Source organism: Triturus cristatus, chromosome 7 (genome assembly GCF_964204655.1).
Source record: "Triturus cristatus chromosome 7, aTriCri1.1, whole genome shotgun sequence".
NCBI lineage: Eukaryota > Metazoa > Chordata > Amphibia > Caudata > Salamandridae > Triturus > Triturus cristatus.
Genome location: NC_140590.1, coordinates 1,511,728,236 through 1,511,754,920, shown reverse-complemented (window position 1 = coordinate 1,511,754,920; position 26,685 = coordinate 1,511,728,236).

The following is a 26,685-nucleotide window of genomic DNA, read 5'->3' as shown; positions in this document are numbered from 1 at the left end:
TGTGTGAGGGAAGTGCTCAGGATGGTGGGTGCTGTACAGTGGTTTGGGAATCAAAAGTTCACATTGGAGTTGGAAGTGCTGGTAGATGAAATGTCAAGAGTAAAGTCCACAGTCATCTGATACATTGGCCCAACATGAATCCTCCATGTCATGTGGGCGAGTTGTGTGCGATTGGACAAGGTGAATGGGTTGTGCACAAAGAACATTGTCCAGAACAGGTTTGGAGGCCCCTCTTCTTCCGGGAAGGGATCCTCATGTGCAGGCCTCTGTGGTGCAGGGGACTCTCCGCCAGAGTCCTCCTCCCTCCCTGTGGCGCTGGCAGATGGTGTTGCAACAGATGTTGTGGGCACACAGGAGGGTGTGGACAGGTTGGTGGTGATCTAGCGGAGGCATTGTAGTATGTCCCAATGCACCGCAGTGATGTTATCCTGCTTGGCCTCTATGCGGGCATGGTGGGCGACCTGCTCGTGTTGCATGTCTTTGAGGATCCCCACTACCTTGCCAAATCCTCCGGTGCTATCCTGGTACGCATCTAAGACGCGTGCCAGTTGGGGGTCATCATGCAGTCCAGACCCCTCTGCAAGGCATGCCCTGTGCCTCCCACCCCTCCCAGCACCCCTCTCCACACAGGCAGGACCAGCGGCGGTATGCACAGGTGACACTGGGACCCCTTGGGTGGTGTTGCTGGTGGTGTTGGCTGTAGCTTCCGAGGGGTCCTGTGTCCCTGTGTTGTGGGTGTTGATTGTCCTTGGTCTGTCCGTGTTGGCGGGGGTGCCCTGTCGGTGTCCAGATGCTGGAGGCATGGGTACAGGGGGGGCAGATGTTGATGCTGCTGGTGCTGCATGATGGCTCACACCGGAGGGGCCAGGTTGGTCGTCATCATCCGAAGAGGACAGTGAGAGAGTCAGACCAGAGAGCTCAGTGTCCACCAGAGTCTGGGACTGGGTATCCTCATCATTTGGTGCTTGGTGCCCAGCACCACCTGTGTTTGGAAGAGACACACAATGTGATTTACGTTTCTACATGCATCGTTGGTTCACAAACATGACATTTTCTACTTTTCAAACAGATGCCTGCCTGTACACTGCTTTTTCCCGGCTTGTCACAGACAGAGTTTGATATTGTTGTTGGCCATTTCCCAGCATGGCCTTGTGCTCCCCATGACAGAGCCCAGTGTCAGACATCTTGTCAGTCCCTTCCCACTCCCTTTGAGGTGAGTATGTTTCAGTTTGATCTTGCTGGGCCATGTGGGTGGGTGTAGGTTGTCTGTGACTGCGACTCCCATCAAACTCTTGGCTACACCCCCTTCCCAGCATGCCCACGCTTCCTCCATCTTGACTCTGCTTCCCTGTGAGGGAGTGTGACAGCAATGGCAAGATGGCTGACTGTGAAATCCTGGTGTTTGTTTGGCTACAAGTCCCAACATGGCCTTGTGCTCCCCACAACAGAGCCCAGTGTCAGACATCTTGTCAGTCCCTTCCCACTCCCTGTGAGGCGAGTATGTTTCAGTTTGATCTTGCGGGACCATGTGGGTGGGTGTAGGTTGTCTGTGACTTCGACTCCCATCATACTCTTGGCTACACCCCCCTTCCCAGCATGCCCATACTTCCTCCCTCTTGACTCTGCTTCCCTGTGAGGGGGTGTGACAGCAATGGCAAGATGGCTGACTGTGAAATCCTGGTGTTTGTTTGGCTACAAGTCCCAATTGAGCCCCTGTGCTTCACACAGCAGCACCCAGTACGGGGTATCTTTTGCTGATATTTCAATGAGGTGTGCGTCAATGCATTGTACCCGCTGAGTTGTGTGGAGTTTGTGTTGAGGGGGGTGTCTCCCCATGCTGAGAAGTCTGGTCAGGGCTGTCAGTTCTCCTTCCCATCATGAAACGTGCTTCCATTGTAGGGCGTGCAAGTTGTCTTTCAGGATGTCAGTCAGTGGTGTCCTGCTTCTGATTTGCACCCAAGCCCTAGCAGGGCCTTGTGCTCCCCACAGCAGGACCCAGTATCAGCCATCTTGTCAGTCATTTTCCACTCCCTGTGATTTGGGCATGTTTCAGAGAGGTCTTGATGGGCCAATCAGGAGGGTGTGCATTATCTGTGACTACAGGACCCATCATGCTTTTGGCTACACTCACTTCACCTGCATCCCCACTATTCCTTCCTGACAGTCAGCTGCACTGTGAGGTGGTGTGTTTGTGGTGGCAAACTGTCTGGCAGAGTCTATTTGGCTTAGTGCCACTGGCTTGCTCTATTTGTTTGTAGGTTGGTGCATGTCATGACACCCCAGTCACTGTGAGATGGCAGGTATTGTGTGTGTCTGACTGGCATACACATCTTGGGCTGATTATCTATTGGTTAGTGTAGCTTTGCTTGGGGTGCATGGGTCACTGTCCCCTTGCCACAAAATCTTGGGTATGTTGCTTGTGTACTCACCAGGCTCTGGGATGTGTGTTAGGCCATGGACGCTCTCTGGTGGTAGGATGTCCCGCACCTTCTCCTCCCAGGTCCTGAAGTAGACTGGTTTGGCAGGAGGGCCACCGCCGGTGCACTGACTCAGGGCGTGATCTTTTTCGATGAGTTTCTTGACCCTCCTGCGCACGTCATACCACCTGTTCTGGATGTCGTCCTTTGTGCGCCTTGCTGGTGCTTGTGCGTTCACCTTGTCCACAATCCTCGCCCACATCTTGGTTTTCTGTGAGATGGGGGTCCTTTGAACCAATGTACCAAACAAATGTGGCTCTACTCTGATGATCTCGTCTACCAGCACTTCTAACTCACTATCTGTGAACTTTGGATTCTTCTTTGGAGGCATGGTGATGGGTGGTGGTGGTGAGGGATGTGTGTATGAGGGTGCAAGTGATGGTGGGTTGGTGTTGGTTTTGCTGTGTGTATGTGTGTGTGCTTTTGTATGAGGTGCTGATGGTGTGTTAGTTGTGTGATGGGTGAGTTGAGTCTGTGGTTGCTGTGTATATTGTTGGAGTTGTGGGTGTGTTCTTTGTCCCATGATTTTTTTTTTTGGTATTTATTGACTTTGTCATTGCTTGTTTGGTCATTTTTTTGTCTTTTTTCCGTTGTGTTTTGTAGGCATGAAGTAGACGTTCATGTGACGGAAACAGACGCTGCTGTTGTCTCGTGCGGGCTACTCCGCCTCGTTCACGCTGCCTGTCTTCTGTGTTTGGTACGCGTTGTTCGCGGCGGTCTCTATTGCTTGTGTGCCCGGTTGTCTGTGCGTGCCGGTCATGCGGCTTGGTCTCCGTGCGAGTCGGTCTGGTTTTACACGCATTGCATCGTACTGTGCTAATCGTACATCGCTGGTACGGGTCGGTCGGATTCATTACGGGTTCGTGTCGGCTGGTAAAAATCGCGTCGGTTTTCCGGCCGGATCACTATTTTCCCTACGGCTTGGTTGTACGGCTTGTATTCCGTATGTGTCGGTTGGAATTCACACGCGTTGCATCGTACTGCACGGGGCGTACGGCGCTGGTCCGTGTCGGTCGGTATTCGGTCCGGGTCCGTGTCGGTTGGTTCGTTTTGCGGCCAGAATCGGAATCGGCCCCAAAGTCTTATGTCACCATTAGGTTTGTTTGCGACAACTACCGGAGCCAACCATTCTGAGGCTTTCACAGGAGTTGTAATTCTTTGTTTAAGAAGCTTATCTAATTCTTGTTCAACCTTTTCCTGTAAAGAAATTAGAATTCTCCTTACTTTGGCAATTGATGGTACTGCTCCCTTTTTTTAGCTTGATACAATGTTTGTACCCTTTTAAACATCCCAACTCATCCTTAAATAATCGTGGAAAATTCTTTACAAAATAATTTTTGTTGGTTTCAACATCTTGAATTTGAACTTGAGGTACCGCATTAGGATTAAGAGTAACCCCCAACAAACATTGTTGAGGCCACCCAAGTAATCCATCACCCTTTTTTGACACATAGACTTTACCCAAAATCAACTTGTTTACCATTTCAACAGTTGCATTAAAATAGCCCAACATGTTTATGGGTTGACCACCGTAACCTCCTGGATTTACGTCCATTTTATGCAAGCAATTCTTCTCCTGAAACCACTTGGAAAAAATGTCTTTATCAATAATAGTAAGATGAGAGCACAAATCAAATTTCATCTCAAGTTCAATTCACTGTACTCTTACTCTACACATAGGATGATCATTACACATAGTTTCCTTAATTTGACATACAACTTCTTTTACACTTTTGTTCTGAAATCTTTTCTGTTTAGATTTACAAAATCTTATGAAATGTACTTTTTTGCCACAGCCATGACAAATTAAATTTAAAGCAGGTCAATTTTTATAATTGGCTTTATGGCTAACTCTCCCACAATTAATACATTCAAATGAATTACTTAAAACTTCTTCTTTTGGTACCTCTTTTGTGACTGAGGGTGTCTTTGCATTTTTTACCATTAAAACTTCTTTTTGAACTTCCTCTATAGATGTTTGTAAGTTTCACTCTTCAATTCATCAACACATTTCAACATATGTTCAACTCTTTTTGCACTAGAAATAACTTCTTCCAATGGGGGTTCATCTTTAAGCCACAATTCCTCTTGAATTTTGTCCTCCCTACACTTTAAAACAAATTGATTCCTTATACGTACTTCATTCAACGCCCCAAACTTACAGCTTGAAGCCAGTTTTCTCAAACTTGTTAAATAATCTTCAACCGTCTCCTCTTTTCGAGGGACAGTGAAACCATGCACCCCAAGCAAAGCTACACTGGCCCAAAATGATATCCCTCCATTATAGTACTTGTTCTTGGTAAATAATGCTTATCTAATTGAAGAATACAAATTTCATATTCATTTAAACCTCTTTGTTCCTCTGTGGATAATTCTGGTAGATTCTTTAACACCTCCTGTCCCTCTCCATCTAAACAATGTAAGAGTAGAGAATGCTTCCTTTCAGCACTCAAATTGGTCCCACAAACTCTATCATAGTGCGCAAATATATTTTTCCACTTGTTCCATTTGACCACAGGTTCACCTGGACTGGTTAAAAAAAAAGAAGGTGCTCGTACATTCTGCATGTCTTTTCCTTTTTTAGAATTCTAGAAAATGTAAATAATAAAATAATTTTGTGAAACCAGAACAAGTTTTCCTTAAGCAAAATGAACATTAAATAACCTATTTTCTTTATTTTAATCACTAAGGTGCCGATTCCGATCCTGTAAAACCCGGGTACGATTCGTCGTACGGAGCGTATTCTCCATACGACTCGTACCCAGGAAATCCACCGTACAATCCAGCAAGTACGATTCGTACAGAAATTCAATTTCCGTACGAATCGTACAAAACACCGTACGGCAAAAAAATACCTACGAGTCTGATCCTGGACAGCGCGTACGTGACGTCCGTACGGAGTCAGGCAGCGTTTTACGGACCAGCAAGTATGATTCGTCCCTACGTCACTCCGCACAGCTATTTTTTTACGGCAGCCAAAAAAAGGGAAAACTGAGTGCGATGGGAAAACGGAGCCCCGGTACGCGACGGACAGCCATGGACCCAATCCTACGTGTCATCCCGGCCCTCTTAGCCTACGACCTGGTGCACCGAACCCGACGCACATGCCGCAGAAGGTGAGAACAACACCCAGGGGCCAAGGGGGGGTGAGGGGCAGGAAACATACCCCCCTACCCAAATTAAAACCTACAATATTGAGGACAAACATTACCTTATGGGTCTGGTCACTCCGGGGGGCGTGTCCACCAATCCCTGCATCACGCAACAACGGAAGTGGACGTTTATGCCTACCCCTACGGCAACACTACAATAGTGATGCGCACCGTACTTACACATACATAGCGTGGGTACGGTCCGTAGCACTATATTAGTGGTGCCATGGGGGTATGAGTGGTACGGACCGTACACACGCCCCCAGAGTGTGTTTACGGTCCGTATCACCATTGTAGTGGTGCTGTAGGGGAACGCGTGGTACGGACCGTACACACGCCCTCAGAGCATGTGTACGGTCCGTATCACCATTGTAGTGGTGCCGTAGGGGTACGCGTGGTATGGACCGTACACACGCCCTCAGAGCGTGTGTACGGTCCGTAACACCATTGGAGTGGTGCCGTAGGGGTACGTGTGGTACGGACCGTACACATGCCCTCAGAGCCCACAGACGTGTGCATAGGATTCCCAGCAGTGGACAGACATGTGAGGGGTGGGTGCAGAGGACTCCCAGCAGTGGACAGAGACATGGGGATGGGTGCATATCACTCCCAGCAGTGGACAGACATGTGAGGGGTGGGTGCAGATGACTCCCAGAAGTGGACAGACATATGAGGGGTGGGTGCAAAGGACTCCCAGCAGTGGCCTGCAATATGAGGGGTGGGTGCATATCACTCCCAGCAGTGGACAGACATGTGAGGGGTGGGTGCAGAGGACTCCCAGCAGTGGACAGACATGTGAGGGGTGGGTGCAGAGGACTCCCAGCAGTGGCCTGCAATATGAGGGGTGGGTGCATATCACTCCCAGCAGTGGACAGACATGTGAGGGGTGGGTGCAGAGGACTCCCAGCAGTGGACAGAGACATGGAGGTGGGTGCATATCACTCCCAGCAGTGGACAGACATGTGAGGGGTGGGTGCAGAGGACTCCCAGCAGTGGACAGACATATGAGGGGTGGGTTCAGAGGACTCCCAGCAGTGGACAGACATATGAGGGGTGCATATCACTCCCAGCAGTGGACAGACATGTGAGGGGTGGGTGCAGAGGACTCCCAGCAGTGGACAGACATGTGAGGGGTGGGTGCAGAGGACTCCCAGCAGTAGCCGGCAATATGAGGGGTGTGTGTATATCACTCCCAGCAGAGGACAGACATGTGAGGGGTGGGTGCAGAGGACTCCCAGCAGTGGACAGAGACATGGGGGTGGGTGCATATCACTTCCAGCAGTGGAGAGACATGTTAGGGGTGGGTGCAGAGGACTCCCAGCAGTGGACAGACATATGAGGGGTGGGTGCAGAGGACTCCCAGCAGTGGACAGGCATATGAGGGGTGGGTGCATATCACTCCCAGCAGTGGACAGACATGTGAGGGGTGGGTGCAGATGACTCCCAGCAGTGCACAGACATGGGGATGGGTGAATATCACTCCCAGCAGTGGACAGACATGTGAGGGGTGGGTGCAGAGGACTCCCAGCAGTGGACAGATACATGGGGGTGGGTGCATATCACTCCCAGCAGTGGACAGAAATGTGAGGGGTGGGTGCAGAGGACTCCCAGCAGTGGCCTGCAATATGAGGGGTGTGGGCATATCACTCCCAGCAGTGGACAGACATGTGAGGGGTGGGTGCAGAGGACTCCCAGCAGTGGACAGAGACATGGGGTGGGTGCATATCACTCCCAGCAGTGGACAGACATGTGAGGGGTGGGTGCAGAGGACTCCCAGCAGTGGACAGACATATAAGGGGTGAATGCATATCACTCCCAGCTGTGGACAGACATATGAGGGGTGGGTGCAGAGGACTCCCAGCGGTGGCCTGCAATATGAGGGGTGGGTGCATATCACTCCCAGCAGTGGACAGACATGTGAGGGGTGGCTGCAGAGGACTTCCAGCAGTGGACAGAGACATGGGGATGGGTGCATATCACTCCCAGCAGTGGACAGACATGTGAGGGGTGGGAGCAGAGGACTCCCAGCAGTGGCAGACATATGAGGGGTGGGTGCAGAGGACTCCCAGCAGTGGTCTGCAATATGAGGGGTGGGTGCATATCACTCCCAGCAGTGGAGAGACGTGTGAGGGGTGGGTGCAGAGGACTCCCAGCAGTGGCCTGCAATATGAGGGGTGTGGGCATATCACTCCCAGCAGTGGACAGAAATGTGAGGGGTGGGTGCAGAGGACTCCCAGCAGTGGCCTGCAATATGAGGGGTGTGGGCATATCACTCCCAGCAGTGGACAGACATGTGAGGGGTGGGTGCAGAGGACTCCCAGCAGTGGACAGAGACATGGGGTGGGTGCATATCACTCCCAGCAGTGGACAGACATGTGAGGGGTGGGTGCAGAGGACTCCCAGCAGTGGACAGACATAGAAGGGGTGAATGCATATCACTCCCAGCTGTGGACAGACATATGAGGGGTGGGTGCAGAGGACTCCCAGCAGTGGCCTGCAATATGAGGGGTGGGTGCATATCACTCCCAGCAGTGGACAGACATGTGAGGGGTGGCTGCAGAGGACTTCCAGCAGTGGACAGAGACATGGGGATGGGTGCATATCACTCCCAGCAGTGGACAGACATGTGAGGGGTGGGAGCAGAGGACTCCCAGCAGTGGCAGACATATGAGGGGTGGGTGCAGAGGACTCCCAGCAGTGGTCTGCAATATGAGGGGTGGGTGCATATCACTCCCAGCAGTGGAGAGACGTGTGAGGGGTGGGTGCAGAGGACTCCCAGCAGTGGACAGAGACATGGGGGTGGGTGCATATCACTCCCAGCAGTGGACAGATATGTGAGGGGTGGGTGCAGAGGACTCCCAGCAGTGGACAGACATATGAGGGGTGGGTGCATATCACTCCCAGCAGTGGACAAACATATGAGGGGTGGGTGCAGAGGACTCCCAGCAGTGGTTTACAATATGAGGGGTGGGTGCATATCACTCCCAGCAGTGGACAGACATGTGAGGGGTGGGTGCAGAGGACTCCCAGCAGTAGACAGACTGGGGGTGGATGCATATCACTCCCAGCAGTGGACAGATATGTGAGGGGTGGGTGCAGAGGACTCCCAGCAGTGGACAGACATATGAGGGGTGGGTGCATATCACTCCCAGCAGTGGACAAACATATGAGGGGTGGGTGCAGAGGACTCCCAGCAGTGGTTTACAATATGAGGGGTGGGTGCATATCACTCCCAGCAGTGGACAGACATGTGAGGGGTGGGTGCAGAGGACTCCCAGCAGTGGACAGACATATGAGGGGTGGGTGCATATCACTCCCAGCAGTGGACAGACATGTGAGGGGTGGGTGCAGAGGACTCCCAGCAGTGGACAGAGACATAGGGGTGGGTGCAGAGGACTCCCAGCAGTGGCCTGCAATACGAGGGGTGGGTGCATATCACTCCCAGCAGTGGACAGACATGTGAGGGGTGGGTGCAGAGGACTCCCAGCAGTGGACAGAGACATGGGGATGGGTGCATATCACTCCCAGCAGTGGACAGACATGTGAGGGGTGGGTGCAGAGGACTCCCAGCAGTGGACAGAAATGTGAGGGGTGGGTGCAGAGGACTCCCAGCAGTGGCCTGCAATATGAGGGGTGTGGGCATATCACTCCCAGCAGTGGACAGACATGTGAGGGGTGGGTGCAGAGGACTCCCAGCAGTGGACAGAGACATCGGGTGGGTGCATATCACTCCCAGCAGTGGACAGACATGTGAGGGGTGGGTGCAGAGGACTCCCAGCAGTGGACAGACATATAAGGGGTGAATGCATATCACTCCCAGCTGTGGACAGACATATGAGGGGTGGGTGCAGAGGACTCCCAGCAGTGGCCTGCAATATGAGGGGTGGGTGCATATCACTCCCAGCAGTGGACAGACATGTGAGGGGTGGCTGCAGAGGACTTCCAGCAGTGGACAGAGACATGGGGATGGGTGCATATCACTCCCAGCACTGGACAGACATGTGAGGGGTGGGAGCAGAGGACTCCCAGCAGTGGCAGACATATGAGGGGTGGGTGCAGAGGAATCTCCCAGCAGTGGTCTGCAATATGAGGGGTGGGTGCATATCACTCCCAGCAGTGGAGAGACGTGTGAGGGGTGGGTGCAGAGGACTCCTAGCAGTGGACAGAGACATGGGGGTGGGTGCATATCACTCCCAGCAGTGGACAGATATGTGAGGGGTGGGTGCAGAGGACTCCCAGCAGTGGACAGACATATGAGGGGTGGGTGCATATCACTCCCAGCAGTGGACAAACATATGAGGGGTGGGTGCAGAGGACTCCCAGCAGTGGTTTACAATATGAGGGGTGGGTGCATATCACTCCCAGCAGTGGACAGACATGTGAGGGGTGGGTGCAGAGGACTCCCAGCAGTAGACAGACTGGGGGTGGATGCATATCACTCCCAGCAGTGGACAGACATGTGAGGGGTGGGTGCAGAGGACTCCCAGCAGTGGACAGACATATGAGGGGTGGGTGCATATCACTCCCAGCAGTGGACAGACATGTGAGGGGTGGGTGCAGAGGACTCCCAGCAGTGGACAGAGACATAGGGGTGGGTGCAGAGGACTCCCAGCAGTGGCCTGCAATACGAGGGGTGGGTGCATATCACTCCCAGCAGTGGACAGACATGTGAGGGGTGGGTGCAGAGGACTCCCAGCAGTGGACAGAGACATGGGGATGGGTGCATATCACTCCCAGCAGTGGACAGACATGTGAGGGGTGGGTGCAGAGGACTCCTAGCAGTGGACAGACATATGAGGGGTGGGTGCAGAGGACTCCCAGCAGTGGCCTGCAATATGAGGGGTGGGTGCATATCACTCCCAGCAGTGGACAGACATGTGAGGGGTGGGTGCAGAGGACTCCCAGCAGTGGACAGAGACATGGGGGTGGGTGCATATCACTCCCAGCAGTGGACAGACATGTGAGGGGTGGGTGCAGAGGACTCCCAGCAGTGGACAGACATATGAGGGGTGGGTGCAGAGGACTCCCAGCAGTGGCCTGCAATATGAGGAGTGGGTGCATATCACTCCCAGCAGTGGACAGACATGTGAGGGGTGGGTGCAGAGGACTACCAGCAGTGGACAGACATATGAGGGGTGGGTGCAGAGGACTCCCAGCAGTGGCCTGCAATATGAGGGGTGGGTGCATATCACTCCCAGCAGTGGACAGACATGTGAGGGGTGGGTGCAGAGGACTCCCAGCAGTGGACAGAGACATGGGGGTGGGTGCATATCACTCCCAGCAGTGGACAGACATGTGAGGGGTGGGTGCAGAGGACTCCCAGCAGTGGCCTGCAATATGAGGGGTGTGTGCATATCACTCCCAGCAGTGGACAGACATGTGAGGGGTGGGTGCAGAGGACTCCCAGCAGTGGACAGAGACATGGGGGTGGGTGCATATCACTCCCAGCAGTGGACAGACATGTGAGGGGTGGGTGCAGAGGACTCCCAGCAGTAGACCGAGACATGGGGGGGTGTTCATCATTATCAGGTGACCACAACTCCATGGGTTTATGTACGCACCACTAACTGTGGACTATGATGATTGTGCCATAACAACACATCACTGACAGCAGTGTCCCACTCCCAGGAGGATGGATGTCACTCCTCCACTGCATGACACACCACATGTGGGTGTGAGGACAAATAACACATGCATACCCACCCCTGGCGGATGCAGCACAATACACACACTGAGATCATGCCACAAGACTGTATAGTCATGTCACTTCCCACTAAACTAAGAGAGCCAAAGGGAACACACACTGTCACGCACATCCCAGGACTGATAGGAATGTTCAGGTGCTGGGCCAGCCACCAAGATGTTGTCTCTCATGGAAGGACTAGGGCGGAGTTCCCACAGATTCAATGCCCACAATTGTAAGTCAGGTGCCCAAATACCCTGCAGAAAAAGTACCATATGTGTGCTAGGCCGGGGGTACACACATGCATAGTGCTGAAAAGGGAGAATTTCTCCATGAAGACATTTCGACATACTCAATACACAAGTACAGTGACTAGCAAGGATGACACAGACGATGCAGCCGGAGACATTGCTGAGCAGGCATGGCCATAGTTGAAGGGATCCGTCACCAACAAAGGAAATGTAGACACAGGTCAGCACAACAATTGTGTAACTCTTTGCAGGGAAGATGTCAGGTGCCACAGAGGAAGGAACACTCCTTGGGACAATGTCTCAAAACCAAAATAACACACACTAACAATGATTCTTTGCAGAGACCTTGTGATGGCACGCAGAAACCATGGTCCACCTCATGACCATCAGAGTAGAAAATTTCTCAGAACCTTAACACATTACCACAACACCAACTCCAGGAGCCTCAGCACCAACATCAATACCTGAAATGCAATAGTGTGCAAAGTAAAAATAAAATGCTTTATTCAGCATAAAGATAAAATTATGAAATGACACTATATACAAAGGCCAATGGCCAGTCCACAATAGAAGTCCTTGGGGGGACACATGGGCACGCGTCTACCCTAGCTTGCCTGCACATTGGAACCCTCAGGTTCGTCGACCGGGGGGAGCGCATCATGTGGGGAAGGACCAGGCACCGCAGGGACAGGAGGGGGAAGGGCAGGTGTGGTGTGTGCAGGGGTGGATGTCTCCAACGCAGGGGGTGGGGCAGCGGCAAAGGTGGATGTTAGCACGTCACTGCACACTGCTGCCAGGGTGTCCAGGGTAAATCCTGCATCGGAAGAAACCCCAGGGCCAACGGAGGGGGGATGGCTGAGGGATGGGGTGCAGCGCTCATGGGGGAGGGGGTGGACAGGGGGGAACTTGACTAACCTGCCCGGGGACCTCCTCACCCGCTTGCGGGGCGGTATCACAGTGGGGGTGATGGCCAGCTCTTCGGGTGTCAGTTTGGCAGGGGAGTGCTTTTGGAGGGACTGGGTTGTGAGGCCTGCGGACTCAGACTGTGGCTGCGTGTATGTCTTTTTGTCCCAGACCCAGTGGGTGTGCCTACATCCCCCGGAGTGTGCGTGACAGGAGGTGTGCGCTTGCCCTTACTTGGTGGTGTGCTGCCTGTGTCTGGTGGGGTGCGTGCTTGGGAATGTCTGGGTGTGCATGGGACAGGTATGGGAGAGGGAAGTGTGGATGGGGCTGGGGTGGGGGGGGACAAAGCGCTGCAGGAGACTCACTGCTGCCGTCAGTGAAGAGTCCATGGACCGCAGAAACCTGCGTTGTTCAGACATCGATGCTGACATGCCCTCCATGAATGACACCATCTGTGTCAGCAGTGTGGTGTGGCCATGGAGGACAGTCAGCACCGATGCCTGCCCAACCTGCAACTGCCGCAGTATGTCCACAGACTCTGCACTGAGGGCAGCAGGGGTGACAGGGGCAGGGGGTGCGGTGTCTGTCCCGAAGGAGACATGGTGGTGCCCTGCATGGACAGAAGGGACCGAAGCAACTGGTAGGGTGGTGCTGGGAATGGAGGAGGCGGGGACAGATGTTGGGCTGCTGCCAGGTGTTGTAGCAGCCTCCGGCCCCTCGATGAGGTCAGCCTAGGACCCGTCTGCGTCATAGTTGGATTCGCCACCATACAGGTCCTCTGACTGACTCCCCTAGCCCTCTGTGCCACTGGCTCCTACAGACTCGCCAGCACTGGTGGCACTGGTGCTGGGTCCCTCATCCAGGTCCGTGCCGGTGTCTCCCTCGGTTTCCAATGATGATGCTGTGGGCAAGGTGAAGATACAGAAAAACATCAGTCACCTGTATACATCTGACACATGAGGACAAAAACAATAGGTCACAGTGCATATCAGGCAATGCATCATGAGTAACAGCTAGATTACTCCGCACATATGTAAGCCCTGTACTCCCCAGTTGGTAGACCCACCATGGCACTTGGACACAAGGAACAATAGGAGACATCAGCCCAAAACTTGAATGAGAAAACACTGAGAAGCTAGTGTCTGGGAACAGGTGAGCACAGCAATACAATGAAGTCATGCCACCTCTTGTTTACCCTGAAAGAAACAGTAGTGGTGCACCAAAGGCAAAGTAATACACCTCAATACCAAAGGTGTCCCCACACTCAGAGACCTGTAAGTACTTTGGAACACAAAACGAAAAAAAGTTGGTCCCTTGGGAATCACAATACTTGACACAATCGACATGGTCAGAATGTGGGAATGTGTAATTTTTTTAACAGAACACACACGTGCCTTCATAACAGATGGCTCCCAAGGAGGTGCACACAAAACTACATTTACCCAGTCATTGAAGAAGCTGGCAGCCTTCTTTAAAGAAGCCACTGATAGAAAGAAATGTTGTTGCAGAAAGCACATATACATGGGCCCACGGAGGGCTTGATGACTTGACACTCGTAAGTTGGCATCACCAACAACGAAGGACCTACCCAATTTCCACAACACTGGGGGAACATGTATATGTATAATCTGAAACACAGTCTCATTAGAACAGTGCCTTCTTTAAAATTGTGCCAGTGTGTTCCCTGAAAGTGTAAAGGTGGTTTGGTGTGCACTTCCTTGGGAGACATCTGTCATGCAGGCACATTCTTGTTCTTAACAACAAAACATCAAACTAAAGCATAGAAAACATGAAGACCTGTTGACAAGTGTTGTGAGTGCCAAGGTACAATACCTTGTGGCTAACAACTTGAATTATGTCAGTTGTCACATGGCCATCCGTTACCTGATGACACAGTTGCCAACACATCTGACCCACTGCCTGTCATGTGGAGTGGCACACATGTCCAAACTCAGGAAAATGCATGAGCTAATGGGCCTGCTATTGTGTTGTAAAAAGGCATACCTGCACTGAGGAAAAAACCCCCATGGCAAGCCAGAATGTCCACACAGATGTCAGCACACAAAGACCAAACTACGTAGCATCTTGACCACACACTGGTGCAAAAAATTAATGAACAGGAATCATGTATCTAAACAATTGACACATGCTGCAAAGCACAAACATTAAACCCTGCACAACATCACTGGGACACTGCACGTTGAGTCTCTGTCCAGCCAATTATCACACACAGGTCAGACCTGGCAAGGAGATATAAGGTCTGGCCATGTAGGCCTCGCCCTCACAAATCCCCCATACCTGAGACAATGTGATTGAGACAGATCAAGAAGTGACACCTCTTAATCAGGCTTTACTAAAATGTGCAGCAAGACTTCCCAAATGTACTCCACATCACCTCGTGAGGCTGCCAACACATATTTGTGACTAACAACCATTGACAGATACTTGTGAATAGACACACAGGAACTGCCCAGTGTGAGTATACACAAGCCAAATGGGGTCTCCCTGTCCAGTGGACACATGTAGCACACTTTGGATAAATACAAATGAGGCCAGGGAACAATGCCACAGAGGCAAACATATGCTGAACACACTGAGAATGGACACAGTGTTGGATGGCACACTTGATTACGAGGCAAGGGTGTCTCAGGGGACTGTAGTGGGCACACTGCTCCTTGTACCTGGAATGATCTGACTGTAACGTGAGCAACCGTCCTGGCACTATGCATATCTCCCACTCATGCACATCATGTCTGAGGCCACAACATTGGTCATGCATGCTGCAAGGGTGTTATTTGAAACCTCACACTCCCATGTTGAGACTCATCATCAGTGCCAACAAATATGGACCCCCAACAGAGTGAACAGGACAGGGCACAGGCAAGGTAACAACACATGTCATAGACCACCCTCCCACATGATGCTGAAAGCAATGTGCACTTGGATCAACTGGCAGGCTAGATGACCATGTGCAATTGTGATTACACACAGACCAGGGGACACATGTCAAGCAGGGGAAGGGATGAATAAGAGCACCGGTTGACTTTGGGGAACAGAATATGCACTGCACATATAAACCCTGGCAGTGTATCCAGGCTACAGAGCACTTCCAAAAGCTGGGGACACACAACACAACAAACAGACAGGTACCTACCCCCTCCTTGCTGCTGTCCCTCCTGTAACTGCCTATCCAGGTCAGGGAACACCACCGCCAGGACACGCATCATGTGGGTGTTCAGGCATCGGCGCCCGCCATGGGGGCGTGGAGGTGAGAGCCCCAGCTGGACCCGGGCGATCCGACGGGTCCAGCACCGGATGTCCTGCCACCGTTTTCTGACTTGGGCTAGGCGCCGACTGCGACCCCCCGCCACTCTCACGGCTCTGACGATCCGCTTCCAGATCCCCCCCTTCTCGTAGGCAGTTACCTGTGAGGATGACAAAGTGAGACAACATCACTACACCTGCTCCATGTCACAGAGACACACATTTGAACATCGATGATATGTTGAACAGGGCATAGGATGCTGCCAAGGAATCCCATCTTACTCATATCGACATTGGCCTCTGTGGAAGCCCCAATGCACTACATTGCATTGAAACTACACAGGTGGCAGGAGTGGTGCGACACACTCCCTGATCATGGCACACACTGTGCATCACATGCAACACCAGGCTGATGGACAGCACCTCAAAGCAGTTACATGCCCCAGCCCACTGACGCAACCTCAGCAGAGTACACAGACACACACAGGCACAGATCAATCACCTACCATTGGCAACAGCGGATAAATACCTCACTCTGCACATGTGCCACTTGCCTGTGGGGTGTCAAAAGGTGTCGGGCTAGCTCAGCAAGTCAGACACACAGCACGGCTTGCTCCTCACATCAGATGGGTAGAGCTGTTGCCTCGCCATGCAGCTGTGGTGCAACACTTCACATGGAAACTCACCCACATGACAAGGAACCTTCACACACATCAATGTCCAGGAGGGCGTACGCATCACTTGGACACTCTCACCACAGCTCCCGTCAACTCATACACATCTGTGGGTACAGTCACCTGTCACACCGGGGGGACCACTGAATCACCTCAGGACAATAGCCAAAAAAGCCACCAAGGATTTGCCAGGCTGAATGTGTCATGCACTATGCAGTGAATGTCACAGTAAGCACAATGCAAGTGAGGAGTGCACACAGGAATTACTTCATGCTCTGCATGACAGACAGAAGCCTTTCCCCCCCGGGACCCACTCTAAGCCTCATTGCATGTCTGTCACACCTGGACACAATGCCAGAAGTGACAGCCACGAAACAGGTGCACAGTCAAAGGTAGTGGGGTCAGCACTCACCTTCTCCCCTGGTCTCCCATACAGGCTGGGGTACTGTGGGAGGAGGACATTCAGCAAGGCCTCATTCTCCTCAAGTGTGAATGGCTGGGCCCTCTCCACAGTCCTCGACATGGTGCCAGAGGAAGCACAAACAGCAGCAGTGTGGTCGACTGGAAAGTTGTGCAGGCAAGTGCCCTCTTATGGGTTCTGGCTGACTTATATCTGTCTTGCTGGGGGCTTTCATTTACAGGAGTACAGAGTGATTGGTCAGACTCATTTGCATCCTATGTTTCCTCCACTCCCTTTAAACATACACCAATGACACGAATTTGCATGGTTCAAATTTTGAGCATCATAGCAAGGCAAACACCACTTTGCAACATTGTAATATATGGGCCAACTGACTTTTCAAGCCCACATGATGGCCACATTGCAACTGAAATCTCTGTATCCATGACAACTAGCATGCATTTTGGGCCTAATACTTGTCCCCTATGTAATTTTTGATTAAAAAAACTTGTACGGTGCGTTTCACACGTACCCGTACACATACGGCACCACTACAATAGTGATACGGACAGTACACACGCTCTGAGAGCCTGTGTACGGTCCGTATCACTATAGTAGTGGTGCCGTAACAGGCGTACTCCTACGGCACCACTACTATAGTGATACGGACCGTACACAAGACGTGTGTACGGTCCGTAACACGCATACTCAGACGGCACCACTACTATAGTGATACGGACCATACATACGCTCTCAGAGCATATGTATGGTCCGTATCACTATAGTAGTGGTGCCATAGGAGTACGCGTGTTATGGACTGTACACACACACGTACTCCTACGGCACCACTATTATAGTGATACGGACCGTACAGATGCTCTGAGAGCGTGTGTACGGTCCATACCACGCGTACTCCTACGGCACCACTACTATAGTGATACGGACCGTACACACGACCTGTGTACGGTCCGTAACACGCGTACTCCTATGGCACCACTACTATAGTGATACAGACCGTACATACGCTCTCAGAGCGTATGTACGGTCCGTATCACTATAGTAGTGGTGCTGTAGGAGTACGCGTGTTACGGACCGTACACACACGCGTACTCTTACGGCACCACTACTATAGTGATACGGACCATACATACGCTCTGAGAGCATGTGTACGGTCCATACCACACGTACTCCTATGGCACCACTACTATAGTGATACGGGCCGTACACACGACGTGTGTACGGTCCGTAACACGCGTACTCCTACGGCACCACTACAATAGTGATACGACCGTACACACGCTCTCAGATTGTGTGTATGGTGCATTTCACATGCTTACACTGGTGATAGGAGGTGCACACGAAAGGAATGGAGGTCTCCGACTCGCACAAGGCTGTACATCAAGTCATTGTCATTGCAGACTTTCATGTGCAGGGCCTAGGTGTGTCAGGCAGTGATATTGCACATGTCTCCTCATGTAGTTGCACAATTGATGCGTGATGACCTGTGTACACATGTCATGTGTGATGGGGCACTATGTGGCACACTTCCCCTTCACACTTTGCACATGTGTGCCTGTAGTACAAACGTGTCAAGCACAGCATCACGGGTATGGCACAGTCACCACCACCCGCAACTGTCCCCTGATGCCAGGGACAGGGACACTAACAACTGACATTTCACAATCAGCGTGCCCCGATGTGACTATGTCATGTGTGTGTCATGTGTTCCCATGAGCTTGCTGTTACTGTTCCGTCAACTACATCTGCTGTTGCTGCATCCAACATGTGTCTGTGTGGAGATGGGCATGGCACACATCTACGCACACCATGCCACATGTGGATTCCCATGTAAGCAGGGTCTGTATGCATCGGACATGATATTTTCACAGGACATATCTGAGTCGTCTCAATGTCTGTGTTTTCTCTTTTCACTTGTACCCCTTCATCGCAATGTGTGTGATCTGTACATTTGACATTCCATGTGACCTGTGCGTCTAGCTTGCCTTCAGCTGTCTGTATGAGATGACATCCTTTAAATGCAGCTATGTGGATGTATGTCACTCCTGTGATGTCTCTGGCTGTGCACTCAGACTGGCCCCCAGCTTGTTTCAGGGCATGTCATGTAGACTTGCCAATCAACGGGTGTATCTGGCTTTTCGTAGGAGTATCACCAAGCTAGCATACATGTCCTGGATGTATTGCACACACCAGACTCTGTATTTAGCAGATGTGTAGTAGCAGTTGAGCATGTGCTCTGTTCATTGACATTGATGTTGTTATGCTCTCAATCTTTGTCATTCATCACAATTTTCTGAAGGGCATCGCCCGTCCCCCGACCAATGCCAGACTTGGGTGCCATGAGGGAACGTGCCTGCATCCGACGTTACAGATTCACTCAACAGTTGATTGAGGACTTGACCGCCAAGGTGGCACCACACCTCTAACCGCGACACAGGTATCCCACTGCGCTGACCCCCAAGGTGAAGGTGATGGCAGCCCTACATTTTTATGCCACAGGTACATTTCAATTCACCATAGCTGATGTTGGTGGCATGTCACAGACAATGTTCAGCCGTGTCCTGCGTGATGTTTTGGCAGCCTTGTTGGAGCACCTTGATGAATTCATCTATTTTCCAACTCCTGAGGAGTTGACGGGTGTCAAGGGTGATTTCTATGCCCTGAGAGGGATGCCCCATATCATTGGGTCCATTGATGAGACACATGTGGCTTTGGTACCACCACAGGCACAGGAGGTAGCCTATCGCAACCGTAAACATTACCACTCTATAAATGCCCTTGTGGTGTGTCTTGCTAACATGCTGATTTCTCATGTCTGTGCACGTTTTCCAGGGTCAGCACACCATGCCTACATCATGAGGTGTAGCAGGGTGCCACAAATGATGCTGCGGCTGCACAACGAACGAGCATGTCTTGTTGGTGGGTATACTCTGTTTGTCCTGTGTGTTGCGGTATCTCTGGCTTTTACGGCATCTCATGACCCACTTATTTACATGATGTTTCCATGTAGGGGACTCTGGCTATCCCAACATGCCATGGCTGATGACGCCTCTCCGCAACCCAAGATCAGCTGCAGATCACCGGTACAACAATGCACATGGGCAGACCAGGCGAGTGATTGAGAGGACGTTTGGCCTCCTGAAGAGCCGATTTCGGTGCCTTCACAAGATAGGCGGGTCCCTCCCATATGCACCGGCGAAGGTCTGCAAAATCTTCCTCGTATGCTGCATGCTGCACAACATGGCAGTGGAGAAGGCAGTGCCACTCATCCTGGAGCAGGATGAGCAGGAACATCCACCCGTGGAGGATGAAGGGCTTGGTCACGAGGCAAGTGAGGAGGAGGAGGAGTATATCCGGAGTCAGCTCATACGCAACTTCTTCTCATAATGGTGAGTCACTGGGTCTGAGTGTGCACGCTTGGAACCTTGGGTGGCATGTGTTGCAATGTGTGTGTCCAGCTGACTGTATGCTAAGTGACTTAGATGTGTGTTCTGATGTGTCACTCGAGTGATGATGTCATTCCGCACATTTTAGCAGGGACACTTTCTTTTAAATTTGCATGGGGACAACATTGTTCCTGTTCATTAAATGACCATGTATGTGGAGAAACATCTTTTATCTGACTTCTTGTGTGTCTGTCATTCCCAGGTTCTTGCGCATGTTGTCTGCTCGTGTTATCGTTGTCCTCCTGCTATTCGTCATGAGTATTGCAACGTGTGCTGAATCAGCGTTCCATGCACGGACATGGGGAAATTTAACTTTGGGTAAGAATTGCAGCAAGGCATGTTGGGGGTGGTACGTGTTTGGAATGTGTGGGGACTGCTTCTGTGCATGTTGTGTTACCATGCATACATGTTGACTCACCATGGGGCACATAACATGTAGCATGACTCCCATGAATTGACAGTCACCCTTCGTGACAGTCACCTGTAATGGTTGTTTGATTCTGATGAAGGCATCAATGTGTGTAAAAATTCCTTCTGAAACATACGGGATGCTACGGGTGGACATAGTGTGGGACATCCCCATGACGGGCTCAATGGGGAATTGCAGCCTCTCCGTGTGCAGCAGGAGGTGTTTGGCTCATCCCCTTAACTTGTGTGCCAGTTCATTTGGATTTACAACATCCGTGTTGTGAAGGGGTGTCCAGCGTAGGTCCCACATGTTTAGTCAAATGACCTGTGAGTCTGTTTATATTGATGCATTTCCCTCAGTGTGAGCTTGAGTAATAAAGGTGTTCCTCACCCTCCGAAGTGCCTCATCTCTGTCAATGCAGGACTCTTGCCACTTTGCATGCGTCATCTCTGGCATAGTTGTCAAAGATTGTGCATTTGAGTGTATGTGTAGTTCGGCAACATGCATGCAGTTCTTCATGGATAATAATCTCTATTGTGCATGAAGTCCATGGTTGTGTATGTATTTGGGTAGGTTGTTCCCATCAACAGGCCGTCAATGCCTGCTGAGGGTGTGTCGCCTGTGCGCAGCTCGGCCTTCTGTTTCCTGATCCTGTGTCAGTTATCTTTGGTGATTGTTCATCCATTTTCTCTGGGTGAGCCACGAGTAACCTGACACTCCTTCCTTTACATGCACCTGTTGCAGTTGTCCTTTCTGACATCCTTATCTTTGTGTGCTACTTTTGGCCTAGTTTCCAGTACATGCCGCCTGCTGCTGCGGGCCCTGCGGCAAGGGCCCACCAAGTTCCCCGATTCTGCAACCCACACACCTCCAAGATGCTCCTCCCTTCCTCCCTCCACCCATTCATTAGGCTGGCATCAGCTTGTCTGTGCCACTGTTGCGGCCAGGCGGGACCGTCAGCGCATGCAACGTGCACATTGCATGACCCTCATGTCCTTGCATGACCCACATCACACAACAGTCTCATGTTGCAGCCACCCTCCAACCAATGTCCAAGCGAAAATCAACCGCCTGCTCTCAGGCATACCCTAAGCGCACACACCACACCTTCGCATGCTGAGTGTGCAACTCCAACTGCCTACACAGTGCTGCCCTGCCTTCCAGGCCCTGTCACACCAACCAGGTCATGTCCCTCCTACTCCACACCGGCTCCGTCCAACAGCACGCCATTGGACTCTGTTACCTCCTCAACACAACAGGTCCACACATCACCATCATGACAGTGACCTGGATGAAAGCATCCTCAGCACACAACGTCTTCATTGCCATCTCAGACGGATACAAGAACACCTGCAGGGACGGCACTAACAATCCCGCAGGATAAATTGATATCTATTCCCAAGTACGCACTCAGGGTCACAAATCAGGTTTGGCACAAACCCCCTGCAAACCATCAGAGTAACACTCATCTACAGATCTCCAGGCCTACATCCACAATTCCACAAAGCCATCAACACGTCCATCGTCATGCACGCCCTCACATCCACAGGATACATGTGGCTGTGGGCCAGGAACTTCTGGTTGGATGAGAACAACCATTTAAACAAAACAAGAACTAGCACCCAGTAGCACATATTATTTTGTTGTGATCTGGAATGGGAGGAGGAACGACGAATTAATCAAAAACCTCCATCACCCATCTAATCATATGGTATAACCCCATCCAGTGTGCCACAAATTCTAAAAATTCAAAGAGAAAGAAAAGAAAGAGTGAACAGTCAGTCCTCCAAACAGTTTTTATAGCTTATCTCGCTTTACACACACACCCTCCTTTTTCCCAGAGCAAGGTGACAAAAAAAAATTGTGTAAAGAAAGAGAAAGTATCTCACGTGCGCACCACCAGAAGAGCTACTGGTAGGTTCTCACCAGCTTGCCCACGTTTGTTTCATCATCGATAGCTTTCTCATAGGGAAAAGTAATGTGTCCAGTGAAGAGAAAGGAAAAAACACAAAGAATAAGTGTCCCCCGTGAAAACAGAGACTAGAACGTCTCAAAATCACAACAGGGGGGTAGACTCACCGTTATTATTTTTTATTCCAATTAGGAGTCTATCCCACAATTAAAAACACAGCATGTTGTATACCATATTAATGACGGCCAACATGTTTCATTGCCACCCCCCCTTGACCTCTCCACAGCATTATGCATGATGTGCTCACACACTGTCAGCTCACACATCTCCAACACTGGTATCCAGGGGATGGACCAGGATGAAATCACCAAGTGGCTCATCAGCAAGGCCATGGGAGTGGGACTCAAGCCTTCAGCATGTAGTACAGTGGCGTCATCTGGCACATGGCCCAGGGATCATCTCTCAGCGTGTCAATCTTCAATGTGTCCATGACCCCCTCTCCACCATCACATGCGCACACAACCTCATCATCATCTTGTATGCCATTGACAGCCAGCTGTTCCTCTCCCTCACCAAAGACACAGCCATTGCCAGTTCCAACCTTCAAGAAGGTATGAGGTCCGTTTATGAATGGCTGAACATCAGCCACCTGAGGCTGGACTTGTACAGGACTCAGGTAATCATCTGAGGATTGTCCCCTTACAGCTGGGTCAACTCCTTGTGTCCCACCCGCCAGGGCACTGCACCAGCACCCAGTAGCCACACACACAAGATGGTGTGCATCATGGACTTGTCGATCATAATTGCCATGCAACTCACCAGCATCTGTACCTCATGCTGCAACACCCTCCGCATGATGCACATGACCCACAGATAGATCCACTCCAAGGCAAGACAGACCGTCTCCCAGGTCCACGACACCAGCCGTGTCAACTACAGCCCCGCCCTCTATGGAGCAAGTACAGCCAAACTCCCGGAAAACTTGTCCACATCCAGGGTGCATCTGCACACCTCAGCTTCAACATCTCGCGCACCGGCCACATCACCATCCACCTGAGATAGCTGCAATGGATCACTGTCTGCTGCAGGATGACCTTCAGACTCCTCACCCACACTCAGGAGGCAGTCCACAACCCCAGACCCCAAACCAACCATGGACGTCTGTCATCCAAGACCCCATTGGGCCAACTCCGTGCATCCAACCTTGCCCTGGCCAACATTCTTCACATCCACCGAACTCCAGCATGCAGGACATAGTTCTCCCACCTGGCTACACATACCTGGGACTCCCTCCCCGGGCACCTCCACATGAGCCATGACCTCTACACCTTAATGATGCTCTTCCAAATTGGTCTATCCGCACAGTATTGCAAGCCCCCCCTCAGCAGCTTGAGGCCATCACGGGTGAGTATTGTGCTCCATGTCTGTATTGGATGATACATTGTGACCCATGTGTGTCCTGTACCAGACTCAGACCCCAGGGTATGGATGGCTGGAGTTAGTTCAACACTCAGGCATAGTTTGACATTTCCCCACACATATGTTGTGGACTCATGCAAAATGACTACAACATCTAATTAAAGAAATTTCGTTTTTTTCTCGGTGGGGGGCGTCTATTGTGGGTGAAAATAGGTGCTATACAGTGTGCCTAAAATCCAAAGTTCACAGAGGGAGATGGGATCCTTTGCATTTGAAGTCATCAGAGTCCAGAACACAGTGTTTGTCATCATTGGTCAGACTGGGACCAGCAAGTCCATGTGGCAGAGAATGTCAGTGGATGAGGTGCTGCTGTTGCGCATGAAGGCCAGGTGCCAGGCCAGGTGACCTGGGAGATGTGGATGGTCCGCTGCCTCTCACGGTCTTTTGCGTGGATGACCCACCTTCCTCGCGGGACCATCAGATGCAGGCCTTGACGATGTTTGGGACGCTCCGTTGGACGAACCCTCCTCCTCCTCCCTCCCTATGGCTGGTGTTGGTCTTCGCCTGGTGGTGCAGGGAGGGTTGCCCATGTTGTCGGCGATCCGACGGAGTGAACGGCTTATGTCCGTTTGCACCACCAGGAGCTCAGCCAGTCTTGCCTCCATCCGTCCTTGGTGTTGTTGTTGACTGGCGTGTTGCTCGGCCTGCTGGTTCTTAATCTCTGTGAGGGTCTCCACTACCTGGCTGATGGCCCTGGTGTCACGCCGGTATGCATCCATGATGTTGCGTATGTGTGACATACAGGTCCCTTCAGCTGGCTGGTCAGGTTCTCGCCTCCGCCTGCCTCCACTCCCACCACCCCTGCCCACACGAACCTGGCCTGCCGTTGTGAGCACATCGGGTTTACGGGACCCCTGAGGGATGGCAGTTGCGGGGTTGTCTGCCTCCTCCTGGGTGCCCGGTGAACCTTGTCCCTCGGGCAGGGCTCCTGGGTGTCTCCTGGGATGTGGCAGGAATGGGGGTGGTGGTTGGCACAGATGTACCTGAGGCAGGTGCTGCAGGGGCTTGGACACCAGAGGGTCCAGGTGGGTTGGGGTCATCCACGGAGTGTTGAGAGGCGTCACTGCCGGTGGGATCAGGTTCCTCCCGAGCCTGGGACTGTGATTCTTCCCCCCCATTGTTGGGGGAGATCCATGACGTTGCCCTGTGTGTGAGAGAGAGAGACAATGTTAGTGCTGTTTCATGCGACATCCATGTTTCAGACATATTCAAGTTGGCACAATTCCTCCAGGTAGTTGTATGTGCCTCGCATTCGCCTCACTGTTCACTTGTGGATGGGTATGTTGCGGGGGACAGATTGATATGTTCTCCTGAGTGTTTGACATGTAGATTTTTGGCTTGGATGCTTCTTTGGCTATGGATTGATCTTGTTGTGTCACATGTCCATTGTGAGAGTGGGTAAATCCATTACCTGCCCCGGGGGTGTGTGCTTGTGTAAGGGGTGTGTGTGACAGGGCCTGCTGGTGGGTGTAGTGTGATTTGGCTGTGGGTCTCCCAGGTGATGTATCTGTCCCCTCATGGTGCATGCTGGCATGACAGTGAGTGTGAGTTCCTGTCCTAGATATCTGAGCTTGTGGTGTTGGTGTTTGAGTTTACAGTGGTCACAGGAGGGCCTTGTGCTGGCTACAGCAGGGCCAAGTGTCAGCTACCTTGTCAGTACTTTGCCAGTCCCTGTGCATTGAGCATGGTGAATGGGTATGTACCTGGGCCATATGGGCTGAGGGCAATGGTGTCTGATTCAGAGTTGAACAATGTGTTTAGTGAGCCCCACCCTCCCAGCATCCCGGACATCCAGTCTTGGCTTTGTGCTTCGTGTAGCCTGGGACATGGCATGGCCTTGCTTTGTGGATGGGGCATACACATGTTAGTGGTATGAGCATTGTTTTTGAGTGTGGTGGTGTCCGGTGAGGGCTTGGGGGTAGTTGCCTGCATTTGGTGTAGTTGGGGTGTGGATGCCATTACCCCCATGTTACGTAAGCTCATCCCTTGTGAACTTTGGATTCTTGTCTGTGGGCATAGTGTGGGGTGAGGGTGTGGATGGTTGTGGGTGTGTGGGTGTGAATGTGAAGATGTGTGTGGGAATGTGGAGAGGGGGTTTGTGTGAAGGAGTGTGTGTGAAGGTGTATATGTTAAGGTCTATGGGTGCAGTTGTTGGGGTGTGCTCTGTAGCTGCAGTAAGTCTGTTGCAAAGGCTCATGGTTTGTGTGTGTGGGCCCTTTTTATTGGTCCATTTGTGGGTGGGCCTGAGTTTGAATTTTAGGTGGGTGTGTTATAAGAGGTGGTTCTGAGTTTGGGCCTCTGTTTACCTGTTTGGATGTGCCAGGTCAGTCATTTGTATGTTTTTTGGACTGGAGACGTGTTTTGTGGTGTTGTGCGAGTCGAATTGACCCACCTTGTGCTGTTTTACAGTGTCCTGGTTCAGTACGAGTCATTTTCGCGTATGTAAGGTGCGTCCATACGCGATGTTGTTGTACCGTACTCGCATACGCAATGTTGTTGTAAGGTCCGTACATACGCGATGCTGGGGGACGGGGCTGGGGTACGGTGCATATAAGTACGGTGCTAAGGTACGGTGCGTCCAAGTACGGGGCTGGGGTACGGTGCATACAAGTATGGT